Raw genomic sequence first — 12,962 nt, 5'->3', positions numbered from 1 at the left:
TCATAGGGAAGAGAAGGCAAAAAAAAAAAAAAAGTTGGTATTTTTCATCACACTCTGTATTTATGGAAGCTAAAATATGCATATTGATAGACAAAAGATAGCATTCTATTGTAATAGAGGCTTGAGGAAGTTGGAGAGTAGTCATATGATGTACTAAGTTGTTTCATTGAAAAGCTAGACAGGGGCTGAAGGGTTCTCCATATACCCTCCCCTTCATAACTTGTGACTAAAGTAACTTCAAGGTTCATCATTACCTCGTGTAGATCTAAATTTTCTTCACTAATTAATTTCCACAACAGGACAAAAAAAAAAAAAAAAGAAAAAAACATAACAACAATGGAAGTCACCAAGGGGTATTAATTATGTACAAATGAATTCTATTTTCATGTGTTGACAGGAAACTCTAATAGATTTGTTTTGGGGGCATATTGCAAGAAAGATAATGTGTCTGGAGATTTCATTTAGAATTAGAGCACATATTAAAACAAATGATTTCTTTCTTCAAACAGCTCTCTAGTTTTATGCATAAAATTGATAATTCATTTTTCAGTAGAAATAATAATGGTTTGATTCAAAATTGAAAATTGGAGAAAATTATGAAGGTTTCTCTCAATTTTAAAAGAAAATTAAAAAGAAAAGCTTAAATACAGGTCTCTGTGAAGAAAACACAGCTGGGAGTAAGCTCTTTAAAAAAATAATCTACAAATACATGTAATATAAGTAAAATTTAATGAAAATTGTGGCACTTAAAAATATTTCTGGATTGATTCCAAAGCTGAATCCACAATGCTTTCTCCTAGGGCCATACCTTTGTGAATTATTATATGCCTCCTTAGAGCAATGTATAGCTGTGTTGAATGCCAAAAATCATTTCTCTGAATTTGAATTCTGCTTAACAGACTGCTCATTTAAATATTTGAAGTATCACAAGAATGAAAAAAACTAACTCCATGTGTACTCACCATTAAATTGGTACTAATCAATCAACACTTATGTGCACATATGGAAGTAACATTCATTGGGTGTCAGGCAGATGGGAGGGGGGGAGGAGAGGATGGGCATATTCACACCTAATGGGTGTGATATAAGATGCCTGGGGGATGGACGCACTTGTAGCTCTGACTCTGGTGGTGCAAAGGCAATTTATGTAACCAAATCATTTGTACCCCTGTAATATTCTAAAATTAAAAAAAAATACTGTATCTTTCACTTATTAGCAGCAATATGGCAGCAGAGGTTAAATTAATCTATTTTATTTTATCTTTAAAATAATACTTCACCACCTTTATACTTTGAAATAAATTTGATAATTTTAAATAAGAGATATTAAACTAGATTAGAAGAGTAAGTAACCAATGGTATTTTGCTATTTAACAACAGAAAACCAAAATTATTATTTTACTGCAAAAAAATCAGGATTTTTAACAATCACAACAGATTTTTAGGTTTTTATTTTTTATTTCAACAATTATTTTTAAAATATCTAGTGCTTGCCGAATATTATACTACCTATGCAGGATACAAACATGAACAGGACAAACTCTTGGGTGGGGGACAACCAAATAAAAAGTTCAATACAAAACAATATTGTAGTCAAAATAACTTCTGAGAGACAACTGACTATTTTGGAATATTGTAGAAATTATATCAATATCTATATTATTTAGTATTGGACTTTTCTAAAAAAATGTGGTTTATTTGGAAAGATGGAAAGCGCAATGTATATTACTAACACTTATATAACATTTGGGAACAAAATCATGAGTTAAATTTAACACTTTTAAAATATGTGGGTTGGTCACACAATTCTGAAGTAGTTGTGTTTTTTTTTCCATGCAATAAAAATTTATTTATCCCTAATACTACAGGTCACTGTGGGACACTTAGAGGCTCCATTATATAAAATATGTGGTCCTAGCCAAGACTGTTCCATATTCATCCAGCAGGTGAGTAAAGAGAGAGTGTAAACTACAGTGTGATAGGTTTTATGAGCCAAGCATGGAGATAGATGTGGTTTTGTTTTAGTTCCCATAATCTCTTTGTTCTGGTCCCTTTCTCTTTTTCTGTGGTGTACCTCTCCTTTTCCAGCCAAGGGTCCTTGGTGTGCTCTTTCCATAACATAATATCAAAAGCAGCTCTCAGAAAAAGGTATTGTGGACTGTTTCTGTTCTTCTAAAATTCATATGTTGAAGTCCTAACCTCTAATGTGATGATATTTGAAGATAAAGCCTTTGGGAAATGGGCCTCTCATGATGGGATTAGTGATCTTATAAGAAGAGACACCGAAGAACTTAGTATTTCTCTCTCTGCCCCTTCCCTGTGAGAATGGAGCAAGACCTCAGCCTTCTATACATCAGAAAAAGGGCCATCACTAGAAACAGACCATTCTGGCACCCTGATCTTGGATTTTCATTCTCCAGAACTGTGAGAAAATAAATTTCTGTTGCTTAAACCACATGATTTATGGTATTTTGTTATAGCAGTCCCAGCAGACTCTCATAAGTAGTGTAAAATAATTACTCCATTCCCTTTCCCAGGGTATAAGAAATTAAATTATGACTCTGATTGAGGAATGACATCTTTGACCCCAGTAAAGGGATTCTAATAGTGTTGCAGTCATAAAGATAAGGGTGATCTATAAAATCATGCCAGGTTGGTTGATGTTAATTAAGTACATGCCCAATTAAGTACATGTCCACCTCTACTTACACTTCTAAATCTAAATGTGAACTCTCTTCATTCAATTCTCAAGTTTCAAACATCATGGTTTCAGTCAACATCTCCCAAACAGGAAAATTCTCATTTATCTTTAAAATGAGTTTTTTCATTAATGAAATAACTTAAGATAGCTCTTATTTGTTTTAGAAAAGTTTCATTAATCCAGGATATTTTTTTATCTTTTTACTCAGATTTTGTTACCAGTCTCTTATTTAACTGTTAATATGTACTTCTTATTCTATAATATTATCTATCCTAGACAAAAGGACTAAGAATCACTCTTGCTCAGTTTACTTTCGTTTAATGATGATCGATTTCAATTTAATTCCATTCAGTTGAACAAATGTCTATGAAAAATATCCTATATTCTAAGTGATATTAAAAATATGAAGATGCACAGAACATTACATCATGCCTCTTACGAGTTAAGGATTTGTGCTGAATCATCTACAGTCAGTTATCCTTGTGACTAGTTGCATAGATTTGCAAGATATTTACAGGTTCAGGTACAATCTGTGCCTGTAAGATAGAATGGTGCTAACTAGCCCAGGCAGAGATAGAACATACAACCTTGGCTTCATTAATCACAGACTGCACACTTACCAAATATTTAAGTCAGGATTATTTGTTGATTTTTTTCCCCATTTTGTTCTCTTTGCTTCAGGAGACATCAGAGAATGAGAGGTATGTTTTATTCTTTTATTCTGAGAAAGTAGGCAGATCCTTTGAATCCTGGATGGTTGCCTCATGAGGTCATTAATAGCTTTTGTAATTCAGAGCCCAAAACAGAAGTTTAAGGCATCAAAAAGACTCAACTGTTGATTATATTGTGGGTGCTAATACAGGTGAAGGAAGAGAGGCTACTGTTAAAAGTTAAGCAAGCTTAATTGGTCAGCACTGAGGTAGTGAATAGTGAGAAGATAGTTTAACTGAAACTGGGAAAGAGTTATCTGTGACAAGTTCCTCACACATGACATTACTTAGGAAACTTGACAAAATTCCCCATTCCCCACTGACATATGGAGGTAGAGTAAACAACAATCTTTCAAAATGGACCAAAATGGCTTGGACAATGAGCATTTTAGTGGCTACCTAAGTGGAATGAAGATCACATGGACCTTTCATAAATTTTCTTGTCACTGTAAAACTCTAACCTAAGGGGAAGGGCAAAATTGTCACTGGTATTCATCATCTTCTTGCCCTGACAAGTTGGAGCACAGAGGCAGATAGAATTTGACTTAGGAAAAAGTACAAAAATGAGATATTTCTTTCATCTGAGGGGTGTGGAGAAAGTGCATGTCCAATATAAACTATAAAATGAAGATCTGTGCATTTCCATCCCCACTACATATACATAAAATTAAAATAAATCTTTTAAGAAGCACATTAAGTACTAGTATGAAATATATTTATTGTATGAGCAGGAAGGCTTCCACTATGTGGCTGAGAGCTGACCTGACCCAAATCACATTGATTCCATTATATGCTTGTGCAGCAATCACCCAAGAGAGAAATCCTTTCTAAGTAATGCAGACAGTTTTATCCATGAGGTTTTCATCAAACCAGTGTAACTTGAAACCAATGCATTATTTAAAACTACTTCTTTATTGGGGTCTAGGTATTAGGGTCACTGCAGAATACTTTAAAAAAGAAACGGTATTAAGACTATATGACAGCGTAATTTTCAACTGTTACCTCTATGTTTTCAAACTCACTATTGCTCTGAAATGTGAAATTTGCATATCTTTCCAGGAAGGGGAAAAAAATGGTCCTTGCTGACAAGGGAGTAAGGGGAGATGGTCAATTAGATTACTAGGTTGTGCAAATTCGATAACATTTTAATCTGTAATAAGGTAGCCCAAGCAGAGATAGGAATTCAGGGCCACATTGCTTAAACTATGGAATATTTTTCCAGCACTCTGCCCTCGTCCAACTAACTGCTCTGCCTTAAATTTCCACCATCAGGGCCATTTTTGTGAGTAACAAATTTTAGGCAGAAAATACGCAAGATATTCTGATGCATGCACCTGCATTTTATCTTTCAAGGTAGAGGGGGCCCTTCATTTTCTTGTCCTATTTTCTTAACATGCATGTAATGCTGAAAATTAAAGTTCTATACAACTTTACACTGAAGGAGTAGGGACAGGTTAAGCAGAGGAGTAGACAACAATGAAGGACAAGGTTTACAATTTTTCAGAGGATTTGTCTTATGTGTCTTGAATAAGTCCTAAATATCTTATTTCAAAAAAAAAAGAACACCTAAAAATGATGATTCAAAATGGCCTCTTTCAAGCCAATGTAATATTTTGCAGCTTGTCCTATATCACCTGCCTTTTAGTGACTTGCAAGAGTTCACATGAATAATTTACAGACAGCATAAACACCTGTGATAAATGCAGAGAAGGCGCATATGCTATGATAGAGTCTTTGATACTGGTGATATGAGCTATTGAAAGTCACCCGTTAAAGTTAAAACAGGTTTTATTGTTCATTCCTACAATTCCATCAACAACAATTTATAGAGAAGCAAATTCCTGATCTCTAATTGTTTTCTTTGTGGTATGGATTTATTTTATGCAAGGATTCTGAAAAATGCCTTTCTCAAAGAAGAAATCTTCCAGAAGTTCTGCTTTCATGATGTGTTCATTAAGGCACCAGAAGCATGATTTTTAAAATAAATAAAACAAGTGTGTGTGTGTGTGTGTGTGTGTGTTTCTTTTCCTTTTTTCATATCTTTCCTATTTTGAGAGTTCACTTTGTCTTTCATCTTTTAATACTACTTCTGTATGAAGATGGCATAGGAGCAGTCTGTGTGTTACTGCTGAGCATTTCTGAAGGGAGATTGAAAGAGCTATTTTTCTATTGCCTTTTCACTTGGTAAAAGTGTGAATGCTTCATTAACACTTCTTAGGCTGTAAGTGAAATGTCTTTTTGAAAAATGATGAACAATCTGTGTCCTGCAGCTCTCCACCTAATCTGGCTCAGAAAACCTCTCTGCGCTCCCTGAGGGAACAAATCCATTTTATGTTTGTTGGTTTTTTTTTTTAACCATAAAGCACTGAAGACAAATTCTAGTATAAGAGTCTAAGAAGAGTGTCCTATTCCTGCCTCTTTCCAAGCTCAGGGGCAAAACCCTTTTTAACCATACTCTGCTGCAGGTGTTGAAACAAGCCCAACCATGCATGTTGCCAGGAGAAGATTGCTGCTCAAGTTTTTGTTTTTTATCATTTTATACTAATTTCTTCCCTGTGTAAGAGTTAAAATGTGGCTAAATAGTCCAAGAAAAGCTTGTAAATGCTGAAATTATAAGCGATGAAGTAATCTGGTTTAATTCAGAGGATGGGGGAGGATGATGATTATTTCCTATTTATGTCTCCCTAAACATAAATAAGGAACAAAAAGAATGGGATAAGTAATGGGTTTCAGTATTATTATATTACTGTGCTCCAAGCCAAGGTTATGTTATAATTGAGACCAGATTTTCATTAAAAACCTGTATTTTCAGGGACTTACAACTTAATAGTAAATACATACAGGGAAAAAAACTTGACTTGTATCACTTTATAAATATTACTGAATCCATACAAGTATTGTTTGGTTTAATAAAGTAATTTACAGCATAGATTCTGGATCTATGTCTGGGTTTAAATGCTGGCTATGTCTTTTATAAGCTGCATGTCTGTGTACTAGTTACTTCTCTGAGGCTTACATTTCTCATATGTAAAATGCAAATAAAGTATATCTACTTCATAGAGTTGTTGAAAGAATTAAATGAGTTAAGGATTAGAAGAGTTCCTTACACAAAGAGATACTATGTATTTATTAGCTATTATTATTGTTGGTATCATCCAAAGTTTTTAGGAGTGGTAATGGGAGGAAGTATGTCAGAATTACTGAAAGGCTTTTTCAAAGTTAGTAATCCTTAAGAATGTGATAAACTTTCTATCTAGGAAGGAGAGTATGCCCAATCTAAATGTAAATCATTGCTATTCTGAATCATTATTACTATGTTATAATCCTTGAGTGTGTTGGGGTTGGAAAAGAAGTGAACAGACACTGCTACAGAGGGACATATATGTATAACAACATACATATACCCTCTGAGTCAGGTGCTTTTGATAGCTTTGTTAAACCTCATGGCAACCCTGCAATCCTGGAAAGAATGCACATAAGGAAAAAGCAAAGGAATAGTGAGTATAAATTTTCCAAGATGACATAGATAATAAATAGCAAAACTGAGATTTGAACACAGATATCTTTGCTTCCTTAGTTTTGTTTGTTTGCTTGTTTTTGTTTTTGTTTTAATATATATACCCCACTAGGTTGATGTAAAAAATAAAAATAAAAAATTTTCTAAGCAACAAACAAAACAGTATGCAAGTATGCAGCTGAAAAATAAATGAACCATTGAACCATGACTGGAGTTTGACTTTAAAGAATGGCAGAGGTTGGTGGGGAGGGGATGAGTGTATACATACATAATGAGTGCAATGCGCACCATCTAGGGGATGGACACACTTGAAGCTCTGATTCGAGGGGGGGCAAGGGCAATATATGTAACCTAAACCTTTGTACCCCCATCATATGCTGAAATAAAAAAAAAGACTCATCAGAAAAGAGGAAAAAAAAAAGAATGGAATATCCTTTGTTAGTAAGGATTTTGGGCAAAGCAAGACTTTCAGACATAGAGGCAAAAGCAAAGCAGGCTCTTTAAATAATGGCAGATATGATTCCAAAGGACTGCCTCTGTATTTACACTGTGTTCGAAGGACTATTGGTCTGAAATTAGCCTTTTCAGTCACACCTATACACACAGATGGGAGGACATCAAAATATAAATACAGACATATGTTATATCTAAAGATTAAACTGAAGCTGATGTCTGTAGCAGAAAAATAATTAGCAAGTGCTCAAATCAGGGACTTTTTTTACAATTTAAATGGAGGATATGGCTTTTTGTGTGTATGAACTTTCTTTTTTTAAAAAAAAAGGTTAAACAAGACCTGTGCTTTGTTTACAAGAGTTACAGTTTACTAACCAGCACTAATGAATAAGCATTGCAAGAGAACTCAAACAAGTTCTTAGAGCCTAAAAGAAAAAAGAAATATACACAACTTTTATAAATTTAAAATCATTATTTTCTTTTATGGAAATTAAAAATGTGTTCTATATTTGAGATGTATCTATGTCTACATAGCCATGATATGTATCTATTTGTAGTAAGTAGAAAACCTTGGCTTTATTCTATTAAAGTTTTCTGTATTACTGTATTTTGTGTGTGTGTGGTAGAAAGTAATAGAAATGAAGTTTACCTAGTTTAGAAAACATAAAATGAAATTGAATGGGAGGATATTAGGGAAGATTTCAGGAAATCCAAGGTAAAGGTAAACAAGTCGTTTTAGGAAATAGGAATCACTTTGTTAAGGTAATGACTGCCAGATCTCTCCATTGTTGAGCTATGTTTTGTCTTGATAACTAGCAAATGATTTCTGAGTTGATAGTTTGGTACCATGTGAATATCCCATTTTCCCAAAATACATACTCATAATTTTAGCATCCATTGATGATTATTACCTTATTACCTGGGCCAATTATTTCATTGCACAATGATGATTTTCTACTTTAATTTATTTTCTTTTTAATAATTAGCTTTTCTGTGAAGGAGAATGTTCCCTCACTCAACTAATGATGAACTTTGGTTACTCTTAAAAAGGCAGAGTAATTGCATTTTCAGAGTAATGAATGGATATGTACAAATTACCTTCCATGGTGGCAAGGTATTTTTCTCTCTCTCTGAATATCATTATGGAATCATGGATTTTTATTCAATATTTTAAAGTCACTCACAGTGATTATTCTTTCTGATGCGCATATTTTCCCAAATGGAGCCTAGTAGAGTCTTTTTAAGGCAGCTCCTTTGTCCTTTTCACATGACCCCTTTAGACTTGAGCACCTTCTTTTCTACTGCTATATGAGATGTTTTAGCCTCTGGAATAATCCATTGCTCCAAGCCCTCTTCCTTTTAGTAAGAAATATTTAGAAATTAATAAATATGTTACGTTCTAGAAGAGTTCACTGATAGTGGACTATCATTGCTTGATTATTGTTAGATCCTTCAGTTATCCATCTTTGGTTGAAAATAACCATTGGCTTTGACAGTGACCATGAGTGAGATTTGGCACACAGAGCCACCAGCATTTGTAGCCCATTGGTCACTGCCTCTGAGTTAGGGGTGAAACCCAGGCCTTGATAGGTGACACACACAGATACTGGCCCAGATCCTTGGCCCATATGCTGCCACTTGCATGGTCTGGCTTCTGGCCTACAAATTCTAACCATGTCTATTCTCCACAAGGTGCCTGTTGCCCCAACCCTGAGGCTGATGTCTCCAGGACCTCAGAGGTGGGGAACTTGGTTGTCTTGTCTTTAAAGTAAAGCTGTTTGGATAACTCAAATTAAAAAAAATGAGTTCACATTGCTATTTCCAATTCAAATTGAACATTGGAGGCTTTTATCTTAATTTACTGAATCTATATTGCCTGTATTTCATTCATTTTTTAATTAAATTCTTTTTATTTTTTATTATTTTTATTTATTTTTATTTCAGCATATTACAGGGGTACAAATACTTAGGTTATATACATTGCCTTTGCCCCACCCGAGTCAGAGCTTCAAGTGTATCCATCCCCCAGACGGTGCGCACTGCACCCATTATGTGTGTATATGCCCATCCCCTCCTCCCCCCTCCCATCTGCCAGACACCCGATGAATGTTTTACTATATGTGCACTTAAGTGTTGATCAGTTAATACTAATTTGATGGTGAGTACCTGTGATGCTTGCTTTTCCATTCTTGTGATACTTCACTTAATAGAATGGGCTCCAGCTCTATCCAGGATAATACAAGAGGTCCTGGATCACCATTGTTTTTTGTGGCTGAGTAGAACTCCATGATATACTTATACCATATTTTATTAATCCACTCATGTATTGATGGTCACTTGGGTTGTTTCCACATCTTTGCAATTGTGAATTGTGCTGCTATACACATTGGGGTGCAGATGTCTTTTTTTATAGAATGTCTTTTTTTCCTTTGGGTAGATGCCCAGTAATGGGAATGCTGGGCTCAAATGGTAGTTCTACTTTTAGCTCTTTGATGTATCTCCATATTACTTTCCACAGAGGCTGTACTTGTTTTCAGTCCCACCAGCAGTGTATGAGTGTTCCTGTCTCTCTACATCGACACCAACATTTGTTATTTTGGGACTTGTCTCTTATTCTGGTTTTTTTTTTCTGCTATAACAAAATACCTGAGACTTGGTAACTTATAATCAACAGTAATGCATTTCTCACAGTTTTGTAGACTGAGAAGACAACACCAAGGTGCCATCAGGTTTGGTGTCTCATAAAGCATGGCTTCTGCTTCTAAGTTGGTGGTTGTTGCTGTATTCTCAAGAGGAGATGAATCTTGTGTCCTTACATAGAGGAAGGGATAGAAAGGCAAAAGGGCCAAACTCTGTATGAAGCTACTTCTATAAAGGTCTTAATCCCATTGACAAGGGAAAAGCCCTCATGACCTAAATGCCTCCTCTTGGCCTCATCTCTTACTATTGTTGCATTGGGGATTGAGTTTCACTATAAATTTTGGAAGGGCCATAGATATTCCAGCCACATCATTCTGCCCCCAGTCCTCCCACATTCATGTTTTTCTCACATACAAAATACATTCATTCAATCCTAATATCCCCAAGAGTCTTAACTCATTTTAGCATCAACTTTAAAGTCTAAGTCCAAAGTCTCATCTAAATATTATCTATCCAAATATGGGTGAGACTCAACATATGATTCATCCTGAGAGAAATTACTCTCCAGCTGTAATCCTACGAAATTAAAGAATTTATGTGCTTCCAAAATACAATGTTGGGACAAACATAGGACAAATTTTCATTCCAAAATGGAGCAACAGGAAAGAAAAAAGGAATAACAGTTTCCAAGTAAGTCCAAAATTCAATAAAGCAAACAATGGTAAACATTGAGGCTTGAGAAGAATTCTGCCTGACTCCCTATCCCACCTCCAGACACACAGCAGCAAAGATTTGGTCCCCCAGGCTCCAGGGTCCCCCACCTCCATGGTGTTGCTTGGTGTAGCCTGTGCAGCTCTCATAGTTTGCAATGCAGTGCCTGCAGCTCTCCCAGGCTGGAGTTGCATATTGGTGGATCCACAGTTCTGTGGTCTTGGGGGTGGCCCTTACCCCATTGGTCCACTAAGAGTCACCCCACTGGGGACTCTCTGTGATCAACTCAACCCTGCAGGAGTTCCATGCCTGAGCCCCAAGGGCCCCAAGGCATTTTTTTGAAATATGGATGGAGGTAGGCATGCCTCCACAGCTCTTCATTCTGAGTGTAATGTGGAAGCTATGATGGTTTATGACTTGTGCCTTCTAGAACTGTAACCTGACCTGTAACCTGGTCCTGCTTAAACCACAGTTGGGCCAGCTGAGGAGTACTGCACTTGAATGTGGAAGCAGAGACTTTATGTCATATAGCGCAGTGAGTCTCAAGGTCCTAAGAATACCCTGGGCCCCTCCCTTGAAACCAGTTTGCCTCAAAGCCCTGGTACTCTGGGCCAGTGATGGGAGCAGTGACACCAATAATCTCTGATATGCCTTTAGGGTCATTTTTCCCTTGCCTGGGAATAGCTTCTGACTTTCTTATATCCACACTAATCTCTTTATCAAAAACTCACTTGGCCACACTCTTGGTATTATCTTCCAAACACACTCATTTATTATTTTTTTTACTTTTTTACATAGCCAGCCTAAGAATTTTTCAAATCTTTAACTTATGCATACATTTGGTTACAATTTCTGTCTTTAACCCACTTTTTTCTTCTCATATTTTACTATAAACAGTCAAGAGAAGCCAAATCTCTCACTTTGCTTAGATATTTCTTTCACCAAATATCCTAGTTCATTACTGTTAACTTCTTTCTTTCAAAAAGCACTGTTACCAAAAGTTCAGTACTTGTTCCCAAGGCCAAATCAGTGAGAGTGAAGAATGAGGACAAGAGATTTGAGAAAAAAGAAAAAGAAGTTTACTAATTTGCCAGCAAATGAGGAGAGCAGTGGACTAGCATTTCAAAGACTGCCATCCTGTCTTTAAGCAGAAAAATGGCTTTTTAAAAGGGGGATTTTCATCAGTTGGGTTCAGGTCTATGTCACCACTGTCACATGTTGTGGCTTCAGGCTATTGTTGTTTAACTATAATTGATGGTTTCAGTCTACTGGTGACATCTTATAACCCTTGTTTGAACAATTCTGTTGAGCCATTTCCTGTGGTTTAAGACACTAGAAACAAAAAGAGCAAAGAACATTTTGTCCTTTTGATTACTGGTCTGAGGCAGGAATGCAGGTTTTGATTCCCCAAAAGGGTGGGGGTTTTAAAAAGACAACTCATAAAACATTTTGTTTTCCTTTTTCAGACCTTCACCTCTATTACAGCACTAGGACATGGACACACTTCAGCCAAGTTCTTTGCCACTTTGTAACAAGTATGGTTTTAACTTCAGTTTCCAATAAGATATTTCTCATTTCCATCTAAGACCTTATCAGAATAGACTTTAGTTTCCATATATCTGCCAGGATTCAGATTAAGATCGTTTAGATAATCTCTAAGAAGACTGAGGCTCTCTCTACAGCTCTCCTCCTCTTCTGAGACTTCACCTGAATTTGCTGTAATGATTCATTCACAACAATCTAGGCTTTCTGTAGCATGCACTTCAAAACTGTTCCAGGCTCTACACTTTATCTAATTCCAAAGTTACTTCCTCATTTTCAAGTATTTTTTACAGCAACACCCCACATATGGTACCAACTTCTGCTTTAGTTCTTTTGTGTTTCCATAACAAACAACCTGAACCTGAGTAACTTATAAACAACAGAAATTTACTTCTCACAGTTCTGGAAGCTAGGAAGTCAAAGATCAAGGTGCTGACAAGATTGGTGTCTGGTGAGGGTTCAGTCTTTGCTTCCAAGATGATGCCTTGTTGCTGCATTCTCCAGGGGTTACAGATGCTGTGTCTTCATATGGCAGAAAGAATGGAAGGTCAAAAAGAGAGGGAATTATGTAAAACCTCTCTTGCAAAGATCTTAATCTCATTCATGAGTCTAGAGCTTTCATGACCTAATAACCTACTAAAGGCCTTACCTCTTAATACTGTTGCATTGGGAATTAAGTTTCAATATG

General features: G+C 35.9%; 1 non-coding gene across 1 annotated transcript; it reads left to right on the top strand.

Annotated features, from left to right (window-relative positions):
* The first annotated feature begins 8,846 nt into the window (after nucleotides 1–8,846).
* Nucleotides 8,847–8,973, top strand: LOC138379388 (small nucleolar RNA ACA64). Its single transcript, XR_011232144.1, has one exon. It is a non-coding gene; the product is annotated as a small nucleolar RNA ACA64 (small nucleolar RNA).
* The last annotated feature ends 3,989 nt before the right edge of the window (nucleotides 8,974–12,962 follow it).

Source organism: Eulemur rufifrons, chromosome 30 (genome assembly GCF_041146395.1).
Source record: "Eulemur rufifrons isolate Redbay chromosome 30, OSU_ERuf_1, whole genome shotgun sequence".
Classification (NCBI taxonomy): Eukaryota; Metazoa; Chordata; class Mammalia; order Primates; family Lemuridae; genus Eulemur; species Eulemur rufifrons.
The sequence above is the reverse complement of the archived record's forward strand: the minus strand, read 5'-3'. Positions and strand labels throughout refer to the sequence as shown.